The sequence below is a fragment of the Leuciscus leuciscus genome (assembly GCF_965113295.1).
Source record: "Leuciscus leuciscus genome assembly, chromosome: 4".
NCBI lineage: Eukaryota > Metazoa > Chordata > Actinopteri > Cypriniformes > Leuciscidae > Leuciscus > Leuciscus leuciscus.
Window position 1 is genome coordinate 16533245 of NC_138728.1, and position 15586 is coordinate 16548830.

The 15586-nt window shown below is 37.5% G+C and overlaps 2 pseudogenes across 2 annotated transcripts; both read right to left on the bottom strand.

Annotated features, from left to right (window-relative positions):
• Positions 1 to 1878: 1878 nt before the first annotated feature.
• On the bottom strand, positions 1879 to 6014 carry LOC309496486 (dynein axonemal intermediate chain 7-like; annotated as a pseudogene). Its single transcript has 9 exons — positions 5954 to 6014; positions 5111 to 5202; positions 4860 to 4988; positions 4636 to 4773; positions 3323 to 3457; positions 3133 to 3236; positions 2777 to 3058; positions 2579 to 2687; positions 1879 to 2135 (listed from the first exon to the last, which is right to left on the bottom strand). The product of its transcript is annotated as a dynein axonemal intermediate chain 7-like (transcript).
• Positions 6015 to 9114: 3100 nt separating this feature from the next.
• LOC309496204 (putative inhibitor of apoptosis) lies at positions 9115 to 11281 on the bottom strand (annotated as a pseudogene). Its single transcript has one exon. The product of its transcript is annotated as a putative inhibitor of apoptosis (transcript).
• Positions 11282 to 15586: the final 4305 nt, after the last annotated feature.

Consider the following 15586-nt stretch of genomic DNA (forward strand, 5'->3'; position numbering starts at 1 on the left):
TGTTTGAAATAAATAATCCATAAAACAAAACGCGTTCTGAGGTGTTCACGCTAATCATTTCTGTTCCACTCGCTTGTATTTGTCGCCCCGCCCACGCTATGGTCTCGTGAATATTCATGATAGCTCCACCCATTGGAACCAAATATTTCAGGAACTGAATATAATTGTAACACCGGGACAAGTGGATTTTTTGAAGGGACAAGTAAAAAAGAATTTTACTTGCCTGACCGGACAAGTAGCCTGATTAAACGTCAGTAACAAAACAAAAAAATAACTAGGGAATCACTAAAATGAGAGAATGATTCTGATTGTATTATATTTATTGTAAGTTGCGATCGATAGTGGATGAGTATTACTGACGGTGGTTGCGCTGTTGAGGCTCGCGCAGCCTCTCGAGGAGAAATCCAAACAAATGAAAACTCAGTTTAAACTCAGTTAACAACATAGCCTACTGCCAGTGCCAAAATTCAAAATGTTTTTTAATTGTTTTAACAGATATGATACAGTTTAGCAACCTCACACGACGAGTGCTGTTTTCTTGAGTAGGCTACCATCACGACTGAAAATGTGACATTGCTTTTGATACAACAGATCAATAAACAGTTCAAATTAAGTCACTTACATTTTAGACACAATATTGACTGTTTTTGTTCTGTTTCAGCAGCAAAAATAGTTCCAAACAAAGATCACAGCAGAACCGTAACGCATCTCACAGCAACACTTGACCGTGTTTTATTACTGAATGATTCAGCGTTGTGTATGAATTGGCCGAGTCAAAGATTCAATGACCCATTCATAAACATCGGTCTCATTCTTGAATGAATCAGTTGTTTGAACGAATCGTTTGAATGAATGACTCAATGACTCGCTCATTAAGACAGTCGCCTGCCGCCTCCTACTGGCGGTTTACTTTCATGTTTAAAAGTATCATTCTTTCCAAAATGTCTTATTTGTATATTCAAAAATATTTAAAACGATATCATATTCATAACAATATGTAATGCAGTTGTACATTTTCAGTGTAAATTATTTAATTTCATCAGCCCTACCTAGGGTAACAACAGCCCTATATTATCTTATTAGGCTATTCTAATTTAATCTATTGATCAAATTTAAAACTAAATATGAAGCATACATTTAAAAAGATTTTAATAAGACCCTTTATAGGTGCAGATATGACAATATGCAGATTTAAATACATCAGAGTTGATTGAACACAGATGAGGATGTTTCTTCAGAATAAATTATATTTACAGCACACACACACACACACACCAAAAAAATTCCGGACAAGCAACTTTTTTACTCGGACAAGTGAATGACAGATTTGCTTGTCCAGAGGACAAGCACATGAAAAGGCTTAATGTCGAGCCCTGTGAGTCGGAGTTGATAGCAATGACAAAGTGCCAAGGTTATTATTCACCTTATTAGGGCTAAGGGCTATGGTTAGGATAACTCAAGGGCTAGGGTTAAGATAAGGACAACTGAAACTCAACACTACAAAAAAAAAAACATAACAATGACAATACTTAATGATCACAATTAAACATTAGTGTACCTAATATGTATGATGGGTGTGACAGTGTCACACTTATACCTTATAGTAAGTAGTAAGTGGTCCTTTGCATTAAATTTAATTGTCATGTCTGATAATATTAAATGCATTGCATTTGGCCCATTAATATGTTATTATTATAATTCTGATGTGCATATTTTTTATATTATACAGGAGCTTTAAATAAAAAAAAAATCAAATATGGAACAATCCAATTTATAGTTTAAAGCATTGGTGGTATTTTACAAATGATCATAGTTAACTAAAACAAATTATACATTTTGTTTTTGTTATAATGAGAGATAGAGGACCAAAAAGCGAGATTCACAATAATTCAGTCTTTAATGGAAATGAGAAGCGAATCACTGAATCAAACATAAATCTTCTCAGGTAAAAACAGAAAACTTCGCTTTGTAGAAATCAACGTAAACTGCAGGCAGCAGATAATACTGGAACTCAGGATGCGCATCAGGGCGTCAGGCGAAGTTGGACTCCGAGTGGAGACTGTAGTGAGAGGCGAAGTCCGCCGAGAGAGAAGGTACCGTAGACTGGATACCGCGTCTGTTCAGGAACTCAGCGTCTGAATTGGCAGGGCAGAGTTCAGTGAGCCAGCAAGAGAATGGATGAGTATACTGACTTCGAGGAGAGGCTTCCACACGAACCACACAGGACACATCAGGACTCGATTCGTTTTGGCAAGAAAGGTAAGAGAAGCGACTTCAGCATTAGATAGCTTGGAATAAACTGACAAAGGGGCAGAGAAAGAGAGGGTTAGAAATAGCAGGAAACATCAGGAGGGAAGGAGAAACAGGTGAGATGATAGAGTGGAGATTAAGGGTAAATGGGAACAGCTGGGACTGATGAGAACGGGGTGATGGTGTAGTGTGAGATGTGGCCACAAGAGGGAGACAGAGAATGAAGGAACCTGGATCATGACAGTTTTTACGTGATAAAGATTTCATCCTCATATAAAGAAATGAGGAAAATCAGGAAGTGAAAGACGATAAATGGAAGGAACCAAACCAGCTTCTAAACTTGTAGCGATTCCCTCCATCTGACTTTCTCCTTCCTCTAACAGCTTGATTGAAGAGCTCTTCCTCCCCTCCTTAGATGAGATCACACTCACAGCACTCTGACACATGGACACACATTAATATTGTCAGCGACAGAATCCACTAGAAAACAAGTACATAGTGTGCACATGATCAAAGCCTCACTCACCCTCTTCCTGCTCTCTGATCTGACTGAACGGCTCTCTTCCTCCACCTGCTTTGAGCTTTCTCCCTCATCTCCCTCTCCCTCTATCTTCCCATCTTGCACCTCTGCAGCACTCTCAGATGGCCCTCCATCATGGATCTCCTTCTCTGGACCTGTTCACGCTCGCTGTGGTGGGACAGGTGGTCGTAGCGTGTGTGAAGGATCCGAACAGCGATGTCACTCACAGCCAGAGGCTTCGGCAGCTCGAAACCCAGACCCACCTCCTCGAACCGGTAACCTTTAAACCTGGAAACATGGATTGTCAAGTATTTCCTTTATCCTACAATAGTGCCTAAATTTCACCATGAAGACTGACAAACCTTGGATTTTTGTTGAGGTTGGCCCACAGACAAAGAGTAATATTGTCGTCCTGGACTACAGTCTGCATGTTGCCACTCTCAATGTCAGAACTAGAATTTGCAAACTGGACGGGAAGCAAAACACATATTATGTCCAATATGTGTTGAAATAGAAGTAAGCTGCATGGGAAGATCTTAGAAGAACTCCCACCTTAAGTAGCTCCTCAGTGGCCTGTTTGAGTTTGGAGAGGTTGATACTCTGTAGACAAAGGACTGTTTCGTGATACTGTTGAGCAGTGCTTGGCTCAGGACCCTCACTCAAGAGGAAGTCCAGTTCGTCTATCAACTGTCCAAGAGAAACTGTTTTAGATTTTCTGAAGAAAACATGCCTGTGCAAACTCACCACCATGATGTACAATGTTGCCAGGGCACTGCTATGCGGTTGATAGTGTGGTTAAGTTAGTTGCTTCTTGGCGCGAACCATTGTGATCTCTAGATACCCATGTTTCTATGTACAGTAAAGGCCAAAGAATGATAACTATAAAGATTGCTATAGCGCTAACAAGAATCCACACCAATGGACAATAACATTCTCTTTTTTTTTTTAAGGGGCCATTCACACATAACAAGTTTTTGCATTCCACTGGGCTGCTTTTTCATTGTTTTTCTATGCAAACATGCTCTGGATAGACATGTTTGATTGTTCCATTCGACTCTCATGTCTCTCGCTCATGACGCTACATTCTAAAAAATGTGACGCTTAAGTTAAAGTAAGTTTTAAAAAACTTGTGTATAGACCTTTCATTTATTTCATTCCACTGCTATGGAACTCCAGACAGTTCAAATACAACACCGTTTGTACATTGTTTCTGCATTTCTTTTTTTATGTAAACAACACGCAAGCAATGAATGCATCATCAACATGTTGTGTACTACATGTTAAAATTTGTACTGCCTGGTGTTCTTGTGTATTTGTGTGAGTTCTTGTTTTTAATATTTATAACAGGATAGGCTATAGAGTGCTGTTTTCCTGAATATCAGCACAATTGCGAAATGTGATAGCCTATTGATTTCATACAACAGTTCAATAAACAAGAAGTTAATGTTAGGTGACTTTTATTTGAGTCTTAGAACATTGTCTGTTTTTGCTCTGAATACTAAATGAATTTTGTTACGTGTTTTTAATCAATTGTTTGACTGAATGACGGGGGGCCTCCAACTGTTTCTTTGAAATGGGCCTCCGAATTGCAAAGGCCACCTCTGCATCCTTGTTGTGAACGGCCCTTACGTCTGACATTTCATCAGCTTTTTTATCATTCCCCAGAAGGAAATAAAACATTGGATCCTTAACAATTAACATGATTTGAGGTATTACTCATGACCCTAGCACAGAGGTATGAGTTATGTGTCAAATGTAATACTAAAATGATCAATAATAGTGATCTTTGACTCACCAGGATCACCTTAGTCATCAATAATGGACTTGAAAACATGAAAACAACAGATCCAGAGAGCTGGTCTCACCTGAAGAGCCAGAGCACAGTTTTTCATGACCTGCTGGATTTGGGTTTCAGAGTCTTCTCTCCACAAACTGATGAAGGAGTTGATTTCCGGCTGCACAGCTGGATCCGGACTGCCGTCGCAACGCATGTAACGCTCCCACTGGAAAAGACCAGAGAACAAATCATCCTGTAACACACTTATAGTGGCCTCAGAATTACCCTGAGATAAAGCTACACGAGTCTTACCTTAGCTTTGTTCCTGCATTCTGATTCCCACGTGGTGACTGCAGAGTGATTCTCATCTAGAATGTGCCGCAGTTCATTCAGCTCGTCCTCTCTGCGCTCTCTGTCCTGTGGACATTGACAGGCGTCAATCAATCATTACATCCAAACTTGTCACACACAATCCATCAGTACAGACAGCTGCATATGCACTAAAGCCTGCAGGTAAATGTATGCAACACAACTGTGAATGTTCAAATGAAAGTTCATCAAACCTTTAACTCAAGTAGCTGTTGTTTCTCTTGTTCTATTCGCTCCCTCTCCAGCCTTTCATTCTCCTCACGTTCAGCAATGAGACGAGCTTCTTCTACAGGACAAAACGCAGTATACAGATTTGTTATCAAAAAACTCATTTAAAATTAAATTACTTTAATACTGCAGATATACCTTCCTCTCTCAATCTTTGTTCATCTGCCTCTCTCTGCAATCTCTCCCTCTCAGCCTTGCTGATGTTTCCTTTTTTCTTTTTTGCAGACTGGATGCAAAAGATGCAAGTTATTTATGCTGTCTAAAATGAGCAAATTATTTCTTTCCTTTTTAATGAAACATTTTTTGAGCTTAAAGTTTATAGCTGCAATTATAGTTCTACAAAACTCTACAATTTCTAATAAAACTAAATTGTAAGTGAAGAGATGTTTTTATACAGACTTTATATTACTGACAAAATTGGTATTTTATTTTTAAGAATAAACCTACAAGCCTACCTGAAGAAAAAAAAAAAAGTAAATTAAATAAAACTAATTTGAGGTTGAAAGCTGTTATAATTTTTTTTTATTATTATTTTAAAAAACCACATACTTTTCCATCCTTTGGTGGATAAATGGATTAAGGGGAAAACATCACAGACAAAAATTCAAAGGTAAGTATAAAATCAGACAGGCATTGCTAACATATATCAAGATGCTAAGTTTACATTTTGTCTCGGGACTTTCGCTTTTTATGTTTCCATAAGCAGCCATTATTAATTTACTGAACATAGACTTTATAACACATATGTGCTTATGTTTTGTTGCTTTAACATTTTTCTTTCTTAGAAACATCGGGAAACCTTGACTCACCATGTTGAAAAGCTCTCGGGTAGCAGGCAGGAAGGCAGGCTGGCGGGCGTCTGGTCACCATGACAACGGCGCACGCGCGATAGAAAACAATCACTATTAAAAAAAAAAAAAAATTGGTCAAGAACTTATAAACAGCCCAAATTTCCATCTTGTTTGGTAAAACTTTAAGTAGAGACAGTAAACAAAAAGAAATGCATATTGTAAAGGAAATCAATAGTATTTACAATAAACATCTGATAAATGAAGATGATAAGCAAAAATTAACGACGCTGCATTCCTCACTGGACAGCATTCATGTTAATAAAGCTAAAGGGGCTTATATCCGTTCTCGGGCAAAATGGATGGAGGAAGGAGAAAAGAGCACAGCATATTTCTGAGTAGTTGATATGACGGACCACCTGTCAAAAATTGATTGATTGACAGGTGCCACGCCCCTTCCGGTGACAGGTCCCGCCCCTTCCGGTGACATGTCCCGCCCCTTCCGGTGTCCCGCCCCTTCCGGTGACAGGTGTCCCGCCCCTTTTGACTTTTGATTGACAGTTTGACAGCTAGTTTTGACTTTTGATTGACAGGTTGACAGTTAGTATGACTTTTGATCATGTTTTGACAGCTAGTTTTGACTTTTGATTGACAGTTTGACAGCTTTTGATCATGTGGTTATTGACAGCTAGTTTTGACTTTTGATGTCTTTTGAAGGCTTTTGAAGCCTTTTGATATTGACAGAAAGTGTTATAACAATATGTGATGGTATCTGACAGCTAGTTTGATGCCTTTTGAACATGACAGTTAGTGTTTTTGAAGCCTTTTGATCGTTTGAAGACACTGTGATTAAATAATACGTCATGGCTATATGACAGCTAGTTTTAATTGTTTGAAGCCTATTGAAGCCTTTTGAACATGACAGTTAGTGTCTGTGAGTGTGTGTGTGTTTTTGAAGTTGGTATCACACACACACGATCCTCCCTACATATTCCTGAGCGTATCCGGGCTGTACTGTGAAACTGATAAGGGGAAAACTGTGTAAGTTTATCTCACACAAATGTTGAAAAACCATTCAGTTCTTTTAAAAGAATATAAATGAAATGTTTATAAAGATCTTACTAAAACCTCACTCAAAAAGTTTAAATAAAATGGAGTCACAAAAACAATTGCAATCAGTTAAATGTTTATAGAGTTAAAAAAAACAACAACAAAAAAAACATATAGGTTATGAAACAATCAGTTAAATGTTTAGAGAGTTGAAGAAAAAAACATATAGCTTATGAAACAACGCAATAAAATAAACGGGTTCACGAAAATAAAAAAATAAAAAATCATCTCACATGTTTAGATAACTAAAGCGCCTCTCCAGCACAGCCCCGGCCTGAGTGGTGCGCGCGCCCTCCGCATTCTGACATCCCCCTCCTTCTGCTCCTCCACATTCCAGAGCACAGTGATAGTGAGAAACAGAGATTTTATAAAATAATGTATATTTCACACAAATAATATAATATACAATAATATAAAATATCATCTTACATAAAACATTCTGTTCTTTAAAAGAATATAAATGATTATAAATAATATAAAATAAAGATCTTACTAAAACCTCACACAAAAAGTTGAAATAAATGTAGAACTATCCAGTTTAAATAAAATGGATTCACAAAAAATTGCAATGAGTTAAATGTTTATAGAGTTGAAGAAAAAAACAAAACAAAAACAACATAGGCCTACATGTTATGAAACAATCAGTTAAATGTTTAGAGAGTTGAAGAAAAAACATACAGCTTATGAAACAACGCAATAAATGAAACGGGTTCACAAAAATAAAAAAATATCTTTATTAGAAATCAGGGCCCTCTGGCCTCTTTACACCAGCGTTTGACCTGCGGAGCTTTCAAAAAGCACCAGCCAAAGGGTGTGTGTGTGTGTGTGTGTGTGTGTGTGTGTGTGTGTGTGTGTGTGTGTGTGTGTGTGTGTGTCAGAGAGTCACACAAATTCAGTGATCAGGATATCAGGTGCTGAGTTTATAAGAAGTATAATCTTAAAAGTTTAAATTATATCTTTTAAAAATACAAGATTGTTTAAATGAAATCTTTAAAGTTTGAATAAATACACATCTTCTATTTATCTTTTAGAAGATTACTGTAATGATTTTGTTTAACGGTTATTAAACAATGTCTGTTCAAAAACTGTACTTAGTCGTCTTAAATCTCATTTATATGAAAAGATTTTGTCCGTGTGGAGTTTCAATTTTGATGGCTTTCCATAGCCATGATGATTTTTGTACCGTAACTGCATATTCGATCATGTACACCTAAACACGCTGATCTTTCTCAATTTATTTCAAAGTATAATCTTAAAAGTTTAAATGAAATCTTTAAAGTTTGAATAAATACACATCTTCTATTTATCTTTTAGAAGATTACTGTGACCTAAAGTATTATTGTTATTAATTAAACAATGTCTGTTCAAAAACTTTAGATGGTTGAAAAACCGTACTTAGTCGTCTTAAATCTCATTTCAATTCAATCATTCAATGAAACATTTCAAGATTCAATCAGCATTTTTTGTCCATGCGGAGTTTCAATTTTTGTGGCTTTCCACAGCCATAATTGATTTGTGTACCTTAACTGCATATTCTATCATCCCTTACACCTAAACACGCTGATCTTTTTGAATTTATTTCTAAGCATAATCGTAAAAGTTTAAATATGATCTTTTAAAAATGAAAGATTGTTTTAGTTTGAAGTTTAAATTTCTTAACTTTCTTGCTTGAAAAAATCTTTAAAGTTTGAATACATTCATATCTTCTATTTATCTTTTAGAAGATTACTGTAATGATTTTGTTTAAATTGAACCTAAGGTATAATTGTTATTAAACAATGTCTGTTCAAAAACTTTAGATGGTTGAAAAACTGTACTTAGTCGTCTTAAATCTCATTTATATGTAAAGATTCAATCATAATTTTTTGTCCATGCGGGGTTTCAATTTTTATGGCTTTCCATAGCCACAATGATTTTTGTACCGTAACTGCATATTCTATCCCTTACACCTAAACACGACCATCACAGAAAACTACATTTTCAAAAATGTAAAAAAAAAGTTTTAGCTAAATAAATATATAAATAAAAACACCTTACATTTCCAGAGAGGTGAAGTACTTCTTTATGCAACGATAAAAAACAATCCAAAAAGCAAATAGTTTAAGTTGTCAAACAAAACACCCCCAGATCCTTCAGAGATAAACTACAGTGTGAACTGAAGCTTCAGGATATAGGGTAACAGACCAGATGAGTCTCGGGGGACAATGTCACAGTAAATCTAGTCCGCGTTCCAGAGTACATCCAGAGTTTTATACTAAATTCATTTAAAAGCATAACCTTAAAAGTTTAAATTAGATATTTATATATGTCAATAAAAGTTTTATTAAAATCATATCTTCTATTTATCTTCTTAGAAGACTTATGTATTATTTTTACTAAACAGCGTCTGTTCAAAAACTTTAGATGGTTGAAAAACTGTACTTAGGCGTCTTAGATCTTATTTATACAAAAATATTTCAAACAGTATTTTGTCCATACAACATGTTGTCAAAGTTTGTCACAATGTTTTGTTGTTGCGTTATTTTTAAGAAATCCGAGGACTCTACGTTGCTCTTATTTAGACTAAGTTGTATCATCAAGTTAAATGTAAATTTGCAAATCCAAATGATAGGAAAACTTTATGATAGGAAAGTACGGACAGCGCCTTTGACCAAGCCTCTACATATGGGGCACTTGCGTAGAGAAGGCGCACATTCTTTGCACACAACTAGGTGACCACAGGGGATGAAGACAATGTTCACTTCCTTATCCATGCAAACTTTGCATGTGCGCTCCTCTTGAAGTCTTCTTAACTGTTCCTCCATAGGCAAGTCTGAAAGATCTTGACTCGGTGATGCAGCTTCATTTGTCTGGGCCATCAGTTCTCTCAGCAGGCAGACATCATTCTTCTTGATCCAGTTGCGGAAGACCTCTGCTGCTGCATTTCCTTTCGACAGGACTAACTCAATGAGCTGCCCTGTCTGCTGCTTGACTGTAGTGTAGTTACGAATAATGTCATACTCTTAATGTCTGGTCCATTAAGCACTGCACACTTTTTAGCCGCTGTGACACGGCAAGATGATGTTTCTTAAGAAAAGTAAGAAACTTACTTTCTCGCTCCTCCTCTCTCTTCTCATCTTCCGCACGTAGTAAATCAGACACCAATTCTTGAACGGTTTTGTAATTTTCTCCACTTGCGAGAATTTTGCTTTGAACGGTTTGCTTCACCACAGGATTGTTCATCATCACTGCATCTTCTCCAGGACCCAGGTGTACAGCAGCTGGATCAACAAATTCTCTTGAGTCGCTGTCTCCATTAGTCAATAGCTGTTCAAATAGTCTTGGAAATCTTGCTTGAATCTGATGAACAAACTCTTGGCCCTTTTCTTGCAACAGGTATTCACATCTTGGAAACCACTTAGCATGTTCTCTCCATGGATCATCACCAGACTCCCAACATCTGAGTCCACCATCACAACAAAAGCACTTCACGTCATCATTACGACCAACATAGTAAAAACCAGCCTTAGCCAATTGGTCTGGTCGAACAGTTATTCTTGAGGGCCAGTTGACAAATGTGAGCAACCTTTCTTCACACTGTTGCATTGCCGATCCATTGGAAAGGCCGCCACCAGATAAAGGTACATTATCTGCACGGTCACCTTGAACAAAGCGGCAGTTGGGGTAATGCCTCTGGTGCTCTGATGCTGCCCGATCTCCCGGTTCCCAGTTGCTAAGCTGGCCTCCACAACTGAAGCAAGCCACTCTGTCGCCCTGGCCAACGTAGTAGAAACCACTTTTGGCCAGCTCAGCTGGAGCTAATGTAGCAAGAGTCCAATTCTGAAAGGTGTCAAGGCGTTCCAGTTCCCGACGCATGCCAGGATTGTGACAAGTCGGAGGTCGCTGGTGAGACATATCCTCAACTCCACGGGAGGAAATGGGGCTGGAGAGGGCCAGGTTGCTGAATGCCGTGTTTAAGTAACCCACCTGCTCCTCCATTTGGCTTGAAAAAGATGCCGTGGCGGTTGATGTTACGGCTGTCGCAGGGTTGGAAAGCTGTAAGATGGCTACGTTGCGAAGCGGGGGAAAAGGCAGAGTGAGAGGACGACAGGAGGTTTGCTGTGGCGGGTAAAAATGTGACCACAGGGTGTGTCCACTCAAGCCCTTCTCTCTGCTGGACATCCCATGACTAGTGTCTAGTCGTCCATGACAGAACACATAATCTTATTAAACTTATTAAATACCCTCTATGATGCAGGAACCGATGCTAAAAACAAAATCAAACACCACAATTTCAAAAATTTAAAAATCACCACACAATTTCAGGTATTCACATCTTGGAAATGGTTGCCACCTCGGGAATACAGTCATTTAAATGCAGAAATCAAATATTTAAATATTTAATCTTTTAAATCATGTAGTATTTTTAATTATTCTAAATATTATTATTCTAAATATTATCATGTATACTATTATAATACTATTATTATGAGCTCAGACATTTTTTAACCAGATTTTTTTTTATTTCAACATTATACTTTCGAGTATACATTGAAGTAGTGAAGAAAATGATAGATCGGCAGTACATAAAGTAAAACGACGTTTACAGATGGTCTAACCAGAATAGAAAATCTCTGCAGGCTATCATGTTTTGCTCTAGGGTATAGTTGACCAGACTTGCAACTATTTCACCAACGTCAGTTTTTGCATTTTTTGACACCAGTGACATGCAGAGATCTGTTACAAAAGTCCATATAGCGAGTATCTCTGTGATTTCGAATTCGTCACAACATTCACGCAGCACATCCAGAACTTGTTTGAGGATTACGCCGTTCGGCTCTTTGCCGTTAAAAAACATGGGTGTTACATCAGGCCATGGCTTTGTCAAGCCTCTTACGACATCCATTTCATTTTTGAGATGTGTCACACGTTTGGTATCCTGCGCACAATCGTTTTTCATACCACACGCAGCATCGATGATCCTGTGCATCAAGCCAACCATCTGACCTCTAAAATGATCTTTAAACATAGAGTCTAGCGTAGCTCTTAAAGAACACTCTTTGCCCGTGGCGCACTCACACGCCGGATGATACTTGTTCTCCATCCGTTTTTGCGTCGCCATTTTTTCAACTTTTCGAATAGTCCACTATTCGATGATGAAAGATGCTTTTCGTTCCTGGAATGTTCCTGGAATCTCCTGAGCGAGTCCTTGCGGCACAGTCGTCCAGGGTTTGTGCGTTAATGCTCGGAAGTTTGTGTTTTGGGGTCAGAAGCGTAGTTTACGTCAGGTTCAGGCAAACAGGACTTTCAACTTTTTCCTTCAACCTTTGATCAATGAGATGATGTAGTAGCACAGCAGTCCGAGGCTAGTAGAGCTAGAAGTAGAGCTAGAGTGTGCAATGTCCTGAAATATTTATCAGGACAACGATTGGGGTCCGCCCCCTCGCCCCACTGGAGGGGTTGAATAGGGTGTCGTCATCAGGAAAGCCATAAATAACTATGTAAATTATAGTCACGATGCAACAGAAGTAGCGTCATGGAGAAGTTATGCATATGCCACCAGAGAGAAGTTTATTATCTTCACTCATTCCAGTTACAAAATCTGATTAAACACTGTATTCAGTTGGCTTTAAGTTAATTTTACCGACTATGAAGATATTAAAGTTCATAGACCTTTAGCGCATTCAAATGTATTGAGTTAAAATCAATATCGCATTAAACACATCATTACTGTGTTTAATAACTTCAATAGTTATCAAGCACCAGCTGATTTAAGTTTTTCTTCAAACAAAAGTAATTTTCTGATAAATCATCGTACACCTACATGTGTGTTTTGTTGAATGCACAGATTTTGAGGGTCGCTTATAGAAAGATGCGTCCTTGTCTTTGTTTCGCGGTATTTTTAAAAACATAGAACCAGAGAACAGAGAACCTTGTGCGGAATTCTATATCCGCATAAAGGGTTAAAATATAAAATATACATTTTAGCGCTATTTAAAAACTAGGACGGTATAATAATAATATAATGTAAATGTCTCACGTGAAGATGATGGTTTAAACCATCATTTTATCAAATCAAGCCAATTCATGTGAATACTGTCGTATATGAACAAAGAGAAGACCTAGAGTTCACTAACACTACAGCTACAGTAACAGTAGGAAACTGCACAGCGCATTATATAAATATAATAATAGTTAGATGATTTATCTAACCATTGAAATTTACGATATATTAAAACATTCGGAATTATGCCGAATAAAAAGAAGATCATAAAAAACAGAACAATTATTAAGACATAAAACACAACGGCTGTTTTCTGGATCGGGCCTAAAAGACAGATGCCTAAAACTCAAAGTATTGGTGGGTACAGAATAAAAAAATGAATCAACCCTCCTTTCACATAAAAATACCATGTATCAACTGTGATTCATTAGCTTAACTGTCGCTAGTTATTATTCTCGGCCTCATCAAAGTTTCACCGGACCATACCGACTCTGAAACAAGACCAAATATTAACGCGTAACATTTATTTGCATTTCTTCTGAAACACCCTGTTTTGAAATTGTTTAAAAAATTTTAACATCACTAGCGTAACACTTATCGTATTGCCGGGTGTGATTGTAATGTTTTGTATGGCGTTTTCTTTACACCTTCCCCCGGATATCGGTTTCCTACTGTTACTGTAGCTGTAGTGTTAGTGAACTCTAGGTCTTCTCTTTGTTCATATACGACAGTATTCACATGAATTGGCTTGATTTGATAAAATGATGGTTTAAACCATCATCTTCACGTGAGACATTTACATTATATTATTATTATACCGTCCTAGTTTTTAAATAGCGCTAAAATGTATATTTTATATTTTAACCCTTTATGCGGATATAGAATTCCGCACAAGGTTCTCTGTTCTCTGGTTCTATGTTTTTAAAAATACCGCGAAACAAAGACAAGGACGCATCTTTCTATAAGCGACCCTCAAAATCTGTGCATACAACAAAACACACATGTAGGTGTACGATGATTTATCAGAAAATTACTTTTGTTTGAAGAAAAACTTAAATCAGCTGGTGCTTGATAACTATTGAAGTTATTAAACACAGTAATGATGTGTTTAATGCGATATTGATTTTAACTCAATACATTTGAATGCGCTAAAGGTCTATGAACTTTAATATCTTCATAGTCGGTAAAATTAACTTAAAGCCAACTGAATACAGTGTTTAATCAGATTTTGTAACTGGAATGAGTGAAGATAATAAACTTCTCTCTGGTGGCATATGCATAACTTCTCCATGATGCTACTTCTGTTGCATCGTGACTATAATTTACATAGTTATTTATGGCTTTCCTGATGACGACACCCTATTCAACCCCTCCAGTGGGGCGAGGGGGCGGACCCCAATCGTTGTCCTGATAAATATTTCAGGACATTGCACACTCTAGCTCTACTTCTAGCTCTACTAGCCTCGGACTGCTGTGCTACTACATCATCTCATTGATCAAAGGTTGAAGGAAAAAGTTGAAAGTCCTGTTTGCCTGAACCTGACGTAAACTACGCTTCTGACCCCAAAACACAAACTTCCGAGCATTAACGCACAAACCCTGGACGACTGTGCCGCAAGGACTCGCTCAGGAGATTCCAGGAACATTCCAGGAACGAAAAGCATCTTTCATCATCGAATAGTGGACTATTCGAAAAGTTGAAAAAATGGCGACGCAAAAACGGATGGAGAACAAGTATCATCCGGCGTGTGAGTGCGCCACGGGCAAAGAGTGTTCTTTAAGAGCTACGCTAGACTCTATGTTTAAAGATCATTTTAGAGGTCAGATGGTTGGCTTGATGCACAGGATCATCGATGCTGCGTGTGGTATGAAAAACGATTGTGCGCAGGATACCAAACGTGTGACACATCTCAAAAATGAAATGGATGTCGTAAGAGGCTTGACAAAGCCATGGCCTGATGTAACACCCATGTTTTTTAACGGCAAAGAGCCGAACGGCGTAATCCTCAAACAAGTTCTGGATGTGCTGCGTGAATGTTGTGACGAATTCGAAATCACAGAGATACTCGCTATATGGACTTTTGTAACAGATCTCTGCATGTCACTGGTGTCAAAAAATGCAAAAACTGACGTTGGTGAAATAGTTGCAAGTCTGGTCAACTATACCCTAGAGCAAAACATGATAGCCTGCAGAGATTTTCTATTCTGGTTAGACCATCTGTAAACGTCGTTTTACTTTATGTACTGCCGATCTATCATTTTCTTCACTACTTCAATGTATACTCGAAAGTATAATGTTGAAATAAAAAAAAATCTGGTTAAAAAATGTCTGAGCTCATAATAATAGTATTATAATAGTATACATGATAATATTTAGAATAATAATATTTAGAATAATTAAAAATACTACATGATTTAAAAGATTAAATATTTAAATATTTGATTTCTGCATTTAAATGACTGTATTCCCGAGGTGGCAACCATTTCCAAGATGTGAATACCTGAAATTGTGTGGTGATTTTTAAATTTTTGAAATTGTGGTGTTTGATTTTGTTTTTAGC